The sequence below is a fragment of the Periophthalmus magnuspinnatus genome, chromosome 7 (genome assembly GCF_009829125.3).
Source record: "Periophthalmus magnuspinnatus isolate fPerMag1 chromosome 7, fPerMag1.2.pri, whole genome shotgun sequence".
In the NCBI taxonomy this organism is placed as follows: Eukaryota; Metazoa; Chordata; class Actinopteri; order Gobiiformes; family Gobiidae; genus Periophthalmus; species Periophthalmus magnuspinnatus.
The window spans coordinates 33,254,964-33,266,889 of NC_047132.1; the positions used below are offsets into that span (position 1 = coordinate 33,254,964).

At 41.9% G+C, this 11,926-nt stretch overlaps 1 protein-coding gene and 1 pseudogene across 1 annotated transcript in view; one reads left to right on the forward strand and one right to left on the reverse strand.

Moving 5' to 3' along the window:
• prickle3 (prickle homolog 3) overlaps window positions 1-11,926 on the reverse strand; it is a 118,419-nt gene that overhangs the window by 79,781 nt on the left and 26,712 nt on the right. The gene's annotated exons all lie outside the window — the stretch shown is intronic.
• Window positions 5,333-9,719, forward strand: LOC117373088 (F-box only protein 6-like; annotated as a pseudogene).

Here is an 11,926-nt window from a genome sequence, read left to right on the forward strand (position 1 = left end):
GCAGAGTCCCGTATTTTGACCCAACTTCAATGTTTGTGATGTGGTCAACGCTCGTCTGAAAACAGGATTAACTGACGCAGATCGATCGATACGGGTTTTTCTCATGGCCGATTGTTCAGAATCCAGAAGAGAAACCGTTGGCTCATAAACTCTGCTCATATTTTTGGGTTGATTTGTTTTATTTTCCCCAAATGACATGATCTGAAACGACTTCAGACTCATCCACAAACCTGTTTTACGACACAGTGGATGAGAGAGCTGTGGAGTCACGTTTGGGCAGTGTCCTCTTCACGTTAAAGTGTTCAAATAAAGCTTTATGCGGGATCTTTAGGCTCAAACTAAACGTCTGCCTGAGCTGGAGTTTTAAAGCCGAGAGCGAAAATATCAGTCTGTCTCTAGTAACTGCATTTATTCTGATGGACAAAGTGGATGTAGTGACAGTAAAACTCGACTAACGGATAGAAATCTGCCACTGTGAAGCTCTCACTGCAACATATGATCCAAACCCCGACCCCTGACCTCTGACCCTTGACCCTAGACTGTTTAAAGAAGTGACTGAGTGAGTGCAACACCACCCACAGCGTTCAGCTACAAATGAAGCTCATCAACGCAAATAAATAAATAAATAAAAATAATATAAAGTAAATAAAATAATAAAATGCAGTTATAGCGGCTAATTTGGAGCCAAGTTCCATATTTAAAATTCTGACCACGAGTATCATAGCAACCAAAGAGCCAATCAGGAGTGAGACTGTGGAGAGTAACGCCTCTTCCCGCCCGATTTTTCCTTTCTTTGCGGCGACTCGTCCGGTTAAGAGCGAATCCCGTTCTTTTCAATGGCGAATTCTGGGAAAGTTTCACCTAAAAAAATACTGACATAAAGTTGTTGATTTGTTTAAAACGTTCCATCTTCATGTGACCAACAAGTCGACACTTCACGATTCTCCGATTCGCTTTATTAACTACTGTCAAAACCACCACACGAAATAATACGACTCAAAAGACGACGGCGGACGACGGGAACTTCTGGAATAAGACGAATAAACACGTCTGATTTTTGATATTCACTGGTCGACGGAAGGTGCTCAGGTCCAAGGAGAGGTCAGGGTCTTTAATTATTTAATGACAACTTAAACTTTTGCATTTATTGTTACTGGGATTCAGGAAAATATGATACTGAGTGTGCACTGGTCTGTTTCCAAGCAGCCGCTGTACGCAAATGGGCGGTAATGGTACAAATTGTCAGGGAAATGATGTGGTTAAACCAGGTGTAAAACTGAACAAGGACTTTATGAGATATAAATACATCAGATATAAATAAAGCTTGGCCGATATGTGTGTTTTTTGTTTGTTTTTTTATGGCCGGAATCCAGAGGAACTGATCCCCAATTTACGTTTTTGTCGTCCAGGTCTGAGCCAAAGTAAAAACTTCAAATCTGTGGCCGCTTCTTCAGTTCTGGTCAGATTCCTGCTGGACACTGCCTTATATCTGTCTAATTTATATAATTTAAACTCACTAAAACCTCACCCACAGCCCTTTTGTACCACACACTTTGAGTAGAGCTGTGGAGTCATGTTTTCTGAGGTTATCGCTTTGCTCTGAAGTACTAAACTAAAGCTTTGTGTTTTCTCTTTACGCTGCAGCTCGGACAAAACTAAATATCGTGCGAATATTGACCAAAAAATATTCACTACTGCTCTATGTCTAGATATAAAATATAAAAAAACCATAAAAATACAGGGTAAATATAGAGCAAAACTACTTGGGACTTAACCAGGTGCCAACCAGGACTAAACCAGGACTAAACCAGGATTAAGACAAGTAAACCAGGTCTAAAGTCAAACTGTACAATGACTCAGTGTTTGCCAATTACACACCCATTAACAACAGAATCATCATAAAACAGAACAAAATGACAGACACGACTCCAATTATAAACCAGGTATGAAGCAACATGAGAACTAAACCAGGACTGAACCAGGACTGAACCAGGACTAAACCAGGTCTAAAGTCAAACTGTACAATGACTCAGTGTGTACATCAGATACACATCCATTAACAACATTAACATCATAAAACAACAATAAACCAGGTATGAACCAATATTACACAGAACTAAACCAGGACCATGTCAGGTCTACACCGGGTCTACACCGGGTCTACACCAGGTCTACACCAGGTCTACACCAGGTCTACACCAGGTCTACACCGGGTCTACACGTGTCTGGGTTTAGTTCCAGTTCAAGTTTAAACCAGGACATGTCAGAGCAGATATAATAAAACTATAAAGAACTTAATCTTTATGTTCAAAAACTTAAAAGGAGTCAAAATGAACCAAATAAACCCAGACTAAAGAGGTTTAGACCAGGACTACACAAAGTCTAAACCAGGTCTAAACCAGGACTAAACCAGGACTAAACCAGATCTAAACCAGGACTGAACCAGATCTAAACCAGGACTAAACCAGGACTAAACCAGATCTAAACCAGGACTAAACCAGGACTAAACCAGGTCTAAACCAGGACTAAACCAGGTCTAAACCAGGTCTAAACCAGGACTGAACCAGATCTAAACCAGGTCTAAACCAGGTGCCAGGCGCAGATTCCTCTTTAAACCCTTTGACTCTTGTGACACTTCTCGCTGTTTAGCGCCAAATGCGCAGTAGTGCGCGCACAGACACAAACAGGTGGAACCCTTAACCTCGCCTGCTCCCTCTGCCCACAGACCACATGCCGATCATTCTCCTCTGCACCAACCACCAGCACTGATTTAAACATTAATGCGTCTCCATGAGGCGCTTTTACGCAAAACAATCTGACTGCGCTCGTTCCAGCGCACGACACTGATCCAACCATGAGCCGCGGAATGGAAAACAAAAGTGTGTTTCATTACAGTACAGTCTGTTACTGCGCGTTCAGGGCGCGCTGGAAAACTCCCCGTTATTTGGACTTACTATTTCTGCGGCCAGGATCGTGCCTTTCTGCGTCCTCACGTAACTTTTCATCTGCTCCACGCAGTTCCCGCCGGAGCTGGTCGTTGTGTCCGCCATGATGTGACTAAATCAAACAGTGGAACTCGAAAAAAGACGCGTAAAACCTGGTTCCACTGGCACAAAGTTGGTTTAAAAAGAAAACCGTCGCATTCACACACTTCTGTTGAACGTCTGTGTGAAGTTTAGTCTGGGCTGAGTGGCAGATTCTTTTCCTCCAAGTCCAAATTGTGCAGAAATGTCTCGGGTAAAAGTCTGAGTCTGGAGCCGCTGCGCCAAACGCGTGGACAGTGTGGCGTGTGCGCGCGGGTGGGACGCGCCACGGGGCTGAGGATGGGGCGTTGGCTTTCACTTTTCTCTGGGGGAGTCGTTGGCACTTGTGGCACCAGTGGGAAGAGCCGTGAGCCGTGCTGCGTTCAGGAGCTGCTCGGAAACACCTCGTTAAACCCGCAGCTCGAAGCAGCGCAGAGGAAAAACAGCGCAAAAATGCAGCTTTGAGCAGCACAAGGACGAGCTGAGTTTTATCTCTGTTTGGGTGAAAAAGCTCCTGGTCTGGTGACGCAGAGCAGTGAAACACGTGCTCCTTTTGGAACATTTTATCTTTATATTTTTGTTCTAAATAAAACAATTTGAGCTAAACGTGTGTCATTAACTGCACTATGTTTATATCTGTTTTTTCTTTGTTTAAAAAGGCTAATAATAATAATAATAATAATAATAATAATAATAATAATAATAATAATAATAATAAAGGTTTGTGAAGGTTTACTGTAAAACATGGATCTATAATTAGAGTAAACTACGTCAAACAACAAACTGGAAAGACAACATTCTATCTCTGAGTAACTCGTCCAAATCCTTCTGTGATTAGAGTTATTCAAGTGTAAGATGAACAAACCATGAAAGGATGAAGAAAACAGAAAAGAAAAAAAAATACATGGGTAAGTCTCTCCGCAGATCACCTTCAGTTCCACCTGATGCTTCACCTTCAGTTCCACCTGATGCTTCACCTTCAGTTCCACCTGATGCTTCACCTTCAGTTCCACCTGATGCTTCACCTTCAGTTCCACCTGATGCTTCACCTTCAGTTCCACCTGATGCTTCACCTTCAGTTCCACCTGATGCTTCACCTGTGAGTATAAACTTAATAAAACTACATCTGGGATAATTACAGTGAACAGGCAGGTTTATTTCTACAGTACAATTTATACACAGAGTAACTCAAAGTGTCACAGAGTAAGACAGACATTAAACTCACAGCAAATCAAAACAGAAATAATCATCATAAAAGTAACCATGTGTCGTAATATGTCTTATATACAAAAATATAGTGCGCTACGCGGAGTGATACATAACATTACCTATTTTCTGAGCTACGGTGTGTGGTTGTACTTCAACAAGACATGGACTAAAGTTATCTGGTTCTTCTACACTTCAGTCTCCATCTTTATTTATGCAATAATACTTCACCATGGATTATTTGTGGGAGCCAAGTTTTGGTTTACGTTTGGTAATTCATGCAAATTCAGTGTTAATATTTTTATAATAATAAATGCTGTTTATGTTAATATTTGGTTTATATGTGTTAAGGTGTTTTGTTCAGAAGTATTTCTTCATAATTGGATAAAAATTATCCTTAACCAAATCGAGTATTTAGCCTCTGCTCGGCATATTTATTTAATACAACTTCTGTACGGCGCAACAGCGGCCGTACAGTGTGAGCGCCCCCTGGAGAGAAGAGCGCGCATAACAGACATCACATCCTGTCTACAAAATAAAACAATTCCTCTTACACAGAGAGTAAGAGCGCTGCTTTTATGAACAATACTCAACAATATGTATAAGCTACACTTGTTTTATCGCATTAAGTTTTAAATATGTTACTGTCACTTTAAGAGCGCAGTGTTTTTCTTACCGTAGTATTGTTTATTTTTTGAGAATTACTTGATTTGATTACTTCTGTAAAGGAAATTTGCAAACTGTGAATTAAAATTTTTGTAACTCTCTTTTTTACATCGGAGTTCAGTGCAAGTTATTTTCTGTTCAGTAAAAATACACGAGTATCACCAACGGACGACACAACTAGGCCTCAACTCGCACATCATTATAGAGAAAAAGACAAAGTTTAAATCTGTCACTGGACAAAACGTTGTAGGATTGAAGACGTTTCTCTGCTCGTCCAAGTCTCTTCTTCAGTTCTGGTCAGATTCCTGCTGGACACTGCCTTATATCTGTCTGAAGGAGGCGCTAAGACACTGAAACTGTAAACAGCTGTTGGATCTATTAAAATCAAGGTTTTCACCTCCAGTGGTACACGCCCACTGTGACACGCCCACTGTGCCATGTACGCCCACTGTAAGGTACATGCCCAACATGACGGACACACCCACTTGACGGACACACCCACTTTGATGGACCCAGTTTTATTTTCTTAATCGTTGATACTCGTAGATTCTGCAGCGTCGCGTCGTCATTTTGGTACAAATGTATAAAAACTGTGCTGCTCTAGTGTGATGTGCATCTGTCCATAGGGGGCGCTACAGCAGGCGGCGCTTTGTTGTGATGACGTTTACAGCGGCGTCAGCTCCACTGGACACTGCAGTTTTCTAACGTGGAACTCAGCGGATTCGTTTGTTTTATTAAGTGGTTTTCGATGAATATTGTGATTTAAAATGTGTAAATTATAACAGAATGATCCACAGAGATGAGAACCATAGAGACACAAGCTCAATAGGACTGGTTTAAATAAATTCTACAGTATTTAGCATCTTTATCATGAAATATGGAGGAGACAAATTCAAATACATTTTACCTTAACGATTTTACTTAATATATAAGTTATTTTTTCAGTCACTAAGCAGAATAAGCTCTTCATTTTGGGTTGCCAGATCCTTCGACTAAAACCAGTTTGTAGGAAGCCCAAAAGTTCACTGTCTGTGGTGTCCAAGTTTCCACTGTGATATAACTGTCTGAAACCAGTCACTGTCACATTTATGTCTTGAGCCTGAAATTACGTTTAATTAACTTTAAATTGCTGCTGTTTTCCAGGTGTTTTTTCATTTGGAGATACTGGAGAAGATCTTTTATAATCTACCTTATGACCAGGTGATCAATTGTCGTTTGGAAGGAGGTGAGTGACAACGAGTTTCTGTGGAAGGAACGATGCAGACGAGAAGGCTTCTTATCTCAGGATGAGACCAGGACCCCTGAAAACTGGAGAATGTATTATATCTTATGTAAAAACCCAAGAAACCTACTGAAGAACCCAAGAGCAGAAGGTATCTATGTTTTCACTTCCTCTGTGAGACTTTACAAAGTGACGTGGAAACGTGATAACAACCATCTCTGCTCTTTTGTAGAGGGTTTGCGGTTTTGGAAAACTGGAGGCGCCAGATGGGTCATCAGGGCCTGCATACCCCAACATCCCAATCGTAAAGTCCGGAGGAACTTTGAGACCTCTTTAGGGTGAGAATCCAGCTCCATTGGCTTCAATTCACTTTCTGTGTTAATCTGTCTCCACTCTCTGTACCAGACTCATTTTGGTCTTAAATGTTCGCATTAACCCTCTACATGATCCTGGGGTTTTTATTTCACTATTGTGTCTGTAAATCAAGATATGAACATTAATAACAGACAAATCAGGTCCTTCTTTCCCCGAGGTCGCTCCTGTTAGCGTTAGCAACAGGTTTGATTGACAGTGTTGCCAAGCGCCGGCTCCCTGTTAACTCTATAGCGTCGGATGCTCTCGTCGCCGATAGACTCGCGGTTGTGGACTTTCCATTACTGTAACTCTGCAATCGATTGTGTTTCGTTCAAACGGCGTCTCAAAGCAGAGACATGAGGCTCTTTAAATATGTCACTGTCATTATGGTCATGTGCTTACGTCGCCCTCGAAGACGACCAATCAGAGCACAGGAGCCGCCGGGATTCTCCCAGTCAGTAATTTGATGCATCAAACGAAAATTAAGGATAGATATTTAAAACAGAGGTAGTTGTGTGAAAAAAATGCAAAAGTGCAGGCTGATACTTCCTTTAACAGGATTTTTATGGCTAAAAAAAGAATAAACGTCTAGGCAAGATATAAAGGTCTATAATGTGCTCAGTCCAGCGGGTGGAAAGGGCCATTCCCTTCAACAGCCTCACTCCTGATTGGTTCTTTGGTTGCTATGATACACGTGGTTGGAATTGTATAGCCCCTGTACCTGCTCCGGCCTCGATGAGCTTCATTTTGAGCTGAAGCTGTGGTGACGTCACATTTAGTCCACTTCTTTATACAATTTATGGGGAGAATTGAATATTGTTGGGTTTTTAGGGTCGAGACACAGTTTTCTCAAGACGAGACTCTGCAGTTTTAGTTTTTCTTTGTTAAAAATATCAATTTAATGATTCATTTTACTTTAGGGAGTGCTTGAAGATACAGGTGATCGACCTTGAGTCTGAAGGATACAGCGCTTCATTTATGGACCAGTATCAGCCGCCAATCAAGATCTCAGACTGGTGAGAATCTTACTCTGAAATGTACAAATATGGATCTGAACATTGGAATAGAGTTTACATTAAAAATCCTGAAATGTGTTTGTCAATTTTTGTGTCTTCAGGTATGCGTCATGTACTCACTGTTTTTATAAAATCCAAGTGCAGCTGCTAAATGAGCATCAACAGTGTGTACAAGAGTTTGAAACAGAAGAAGAGAAGTTTTCCATTCTAGGGCAGAATATCGACACGTGGCATCGTGTAAGTATTTTCACGCTGTGGGATTCACGAGCAAAGACCACGCCTCAACAATGGTACGACAAAGATATTTATTGAATAGATGTTGAGGCTGAGTCGAGACGACCGACTGAAGAAGTGACTGAGTGTGACGTCACCCACAGCGTTCAGTCAAATGAAGCTCATCGAGGCCACAGCAGACTCCATATTTGGAATTCAGACTCAGAGCGAGGCTGTTGAAGGAGCGGGCGCTTAGCAACACTGTCAATCAAACCTGCTGCTAACGCTAACAGGAGCGACGTCGGGGAAAGAAGGACCTGATTTGTCTCTTATTAATGTTCATATCTTGATTTACAGACACAATAGTGAAATAAAAACCCCAGGATCATGTAGAGGGTTAATACGAACATTTAAGACCAGAATGAGTCTGACAGACGCAGGGACAGAGTCGATGGAGACAGAAGTGCGCCCATGATCACTTCCTGTTTGTAGCGCGGTGGCTAGCAGGTTAGCTATGTCCATTTGTATAAACAGTCCATGGTAGAGGCTCAGGATGGGGGTCTGTCTCAGCCGGTCCAGGACCCCCCTCTCTCTGCAGATGGTGAGGTTTTCAGGCTGAAAGACGAAGAGACACGGGGAGGGGTCAAGGGAGGGGCTTGTATACACGGGGCTTCTGGGTAACTCGAGGTGTGGCTGAGGTGAGCTGTGATTCGCTGCAGAGGAGCAGGAGGCGGAGTCTGAGTGTCGTAACCAGCGTGACGTAGGGACCAAAGGTGCAGACTCGTAAAGTTTAACAATGTCTTTATTCACAGTGATCGTGAGCACAAAGGTAATAGTCTGTAGTATAGTTCGTGTTCATAGACAAAGCTAGAGTCCAAAAACCATGGAAGCTGGGGAGTGTGGTTGCGAAGCCGTGGACGTGGAGGGGCAGAGGTGTACGGGGAGCAGAGCGAGACAGGATCCTACCAGGGTCGAGGTGCACGAGCAGGGGAGGTCCGGAGCTGGTTCCCGGCGGATTCCTGGAGGAAAAGGGGACAAGGTTCCGGTAAGCCAGAGCAGACAGAATTCCAAAGCGGTGTAAAGCCAAGAGCATAATCACGTGAGTATGCGGACGGTCCGGCGCCGAGTGACTCGTCCAGACCCCTCTTATCGGCGGCAGGTGGCGTTGATTGCGCTGATGGGGAGCAGGTGCGCATGGGAGGAGTCCGGATTCCGCCCAGCTCCGGAGACAGACAGGTGAGGGAGGGGGGAGACGAGGGCGCAGGGAGAGCAGAACAGGAACCGTGACACTGAGGCGTGGTCTTGCTCCTGAATCATATTAACTCCATGTAGCGGCTTCTCTCGGCAAACCTTCAAGAGCCAGAGTGGATCTGAGTTTGTAGATTTGTGACGCGCTGGTAGTTTATTGTGAACAAATACACTGAGATCAGACATGTGTTTAGGTGGCGATGTATGTAGTGAACACACAAACACACACTAACACACTAACACACACTAACACACACACTCGGACATGGATGGACATAACAGGTGATGGCGTCTTAAGTAAATGGAGGGAAAACTTTTGGTCAATAAAAACGACATCTATCCTGCCCTGACTCTCAACACTGTGCCCCAGGAGAGCGCCGCCTTTTTCACACATACATGGCCCCGCCCCTGCACATGTGAGCCCCGCCCCCTCGGCTCTCAACCAAACACACACACAGCACACACACAGCACACACACAGCACACCCCTCTCCTGTGTCTTACACACCATATTGTGTTTTTCGTATAACGTTTAGACCCAGCTGACATGTTTCGTTTCAGGTGACGCACACGTTCAGGAACTACGGCCCAGGAGTGCGATATGTTAAGTTCGAGCATGGAGGGCAGGCCTACGGGAGAACAGTCTACGGAGCCTGGATGACTGACAGCTCTGTGGAAGTCTGTCCTCACGAGAAATAGCTTCAGTTTTTAACTTTAATATGACCCTCACATCATAATAAAGACCATGATAAACACGTCTGAATCGGACCAATCACACAAACACATCCATGAAATAGAACAGCAGCCTGTGTGGATGAAATAAAACATAATGCTAATGCTAATGTAAGCTAAATATGTTCAGAATTATTATTTTGAATTAGTTTTGAGGGTTAGTATTTCTCATGGGGAGTTTCACTGTGTTCTAATGGGGAACTTTTTATACTTTTCTAAAGATTCGAGCCTAAAAATGTTGTATAATTGACTTTTCTGACTCCAGTGTTTCATTTATTCACAGCAGCTCATGATCTTTAGAGAAACTGTACAAAGAGAATGTTTTATCGTAATCGTGGCATAACTGTACGAGTTATTTGCCTTTTTTTGTTTGTTCTATGATTAGTTTAGTTTTGTTTATGGGAAATTAGTCTCTCAATTTATTTTTAGGCTTAATTTGGATATTTAATTAATATATATTTTGTTAAGTTCTTATTTCTTATCTGTTTGATGATTTGTTTAGTCTAATTTCATATTGTTTCTGGGTAGTGAGATGATGTTCTTTTTCTTTCTAGTTTTTATGCGTTTTTACACAGATTAAAGCTGAACCAATAATAATCAGAACTAATTTGTTATAACAGGTTTTTTTTTTTTTTTATTTATTATTGTAGCGCAGTGTTTTATTTTAATAATTCATAATCTGTCAGTTTGATCTAATTTAAACACATCTGAGCTTCTCTGTGATTAGTTTGTTGTTAAAATCACTTCTCACATTGACTTCTGTAACTTTGTTTTTGTTTCTTCACATGGAAATAAATCTATAGAATCATCTCTGGGCCTGGACATTTTGTTAATGTTGCCCTGTGTAAACCACATCCCCACGGAGCCAAAGTCATTTTTTCAGTTCTGTTTGTCCTAAATTTGTTTTGGTTTTTTTTAGTTCTGTTTAGTCCTAAGTTTTAATTTTTTTTCAGTTGTATTTGTTCTAAATTTGTTTTTTGAGTTCTGTTCAGTTCTTAATTAGATTTTTGAGTTCTGTTTGGTCCTAAATTTAGATTTTTTTGAGTTCTGTTTTATCCTAAATTTGTTTTTGTACGGAGCCCCACATAGGACATTTGCGAAATATAATAGATAATTAGATAGATAATATCACGTTCCCACACGATATTATCTTGAGGGAACGAGTTATTATTTGTATGTATAGAATTTATTATTACATATTTTTGACAGGTACAGCAGGCGACCTCTTGGTGGCGCACATGTGCTAGAAGTACAGGTAGAAAAGGGAAGCTGGTAAAAAGAAGAGAAGAGAGGCTTTGATGCGATGGATCGGGACAGTCAGGACGTCAAAATCAAGCATTATTTTATGCTGGGGATGAGCTACAATGACATATTAGCAACGCTCGTGTTTGGATGGTTATAATTTAAGCAAAAGACATTTGATGAGGATATTACAGACGTATGGATTCTACTGTCGTCAATATGCTAACTTTGAGCTAGCTGTTGACTTCGCACTTGGGCAATTGGAAGGACCAGGGAGACTCGATGATTGTCGCTGGATGCTAAGTGTTTGGAACATGGTTTATGCGTCAGGAAGGAAGATCTGAACTTTGACAACAGAGTCAAATGATTCTAATGCATTTGTGAGAATCTCCTGTTCTTCTTTAGTCACATACAGGAGGAAGCTTTCCGTCAAACTGCTATAGGTTGTGCCGTACAGTATTTCTTCCAAAAAAGGAAGGGAGAGAAAAAGAGGGAAATATTGCACTTTTCCAGTCAACTAAAAGAATCCTTGCCACTGCCTGCCATTCCTGGGCTTGGTATTCATGTCTGAGGTGTGGCACTTTCACATTCCTCCCAAGGGTGCATTTGCTAAAAAACTCACCCCAGAACTCAGAAAGACAATCCCCAAATACGCCTGAACCCTCACCTTCCTCTATCTGTCCACTGGGGAGCCTTCTTTTGACACTAACATCTTTGTTTATTATTTCAGGGTCAGCAAAGGCTTGTAAAAGCTCAAAGAGGCAATTGCTTCTACTTATGACAAGCACCATCTTTGTCTTTGGTACATCCCAAGGCAATGTGTCCTCCAGATTGACTGAGTTATTCAAAGATGCCCCAAAATCACTTCACTCTCAGCTGAATTGTCATGTGACACGCTGCATTTTCGGTCGCACTCACCTCTGAAATTTCTCCACCTGTATTTATTGATTATTTCTGTTGCTAAAGTTCATCCATCCAAGTTCTAGTCTTCTTGTCTTTTTTTGC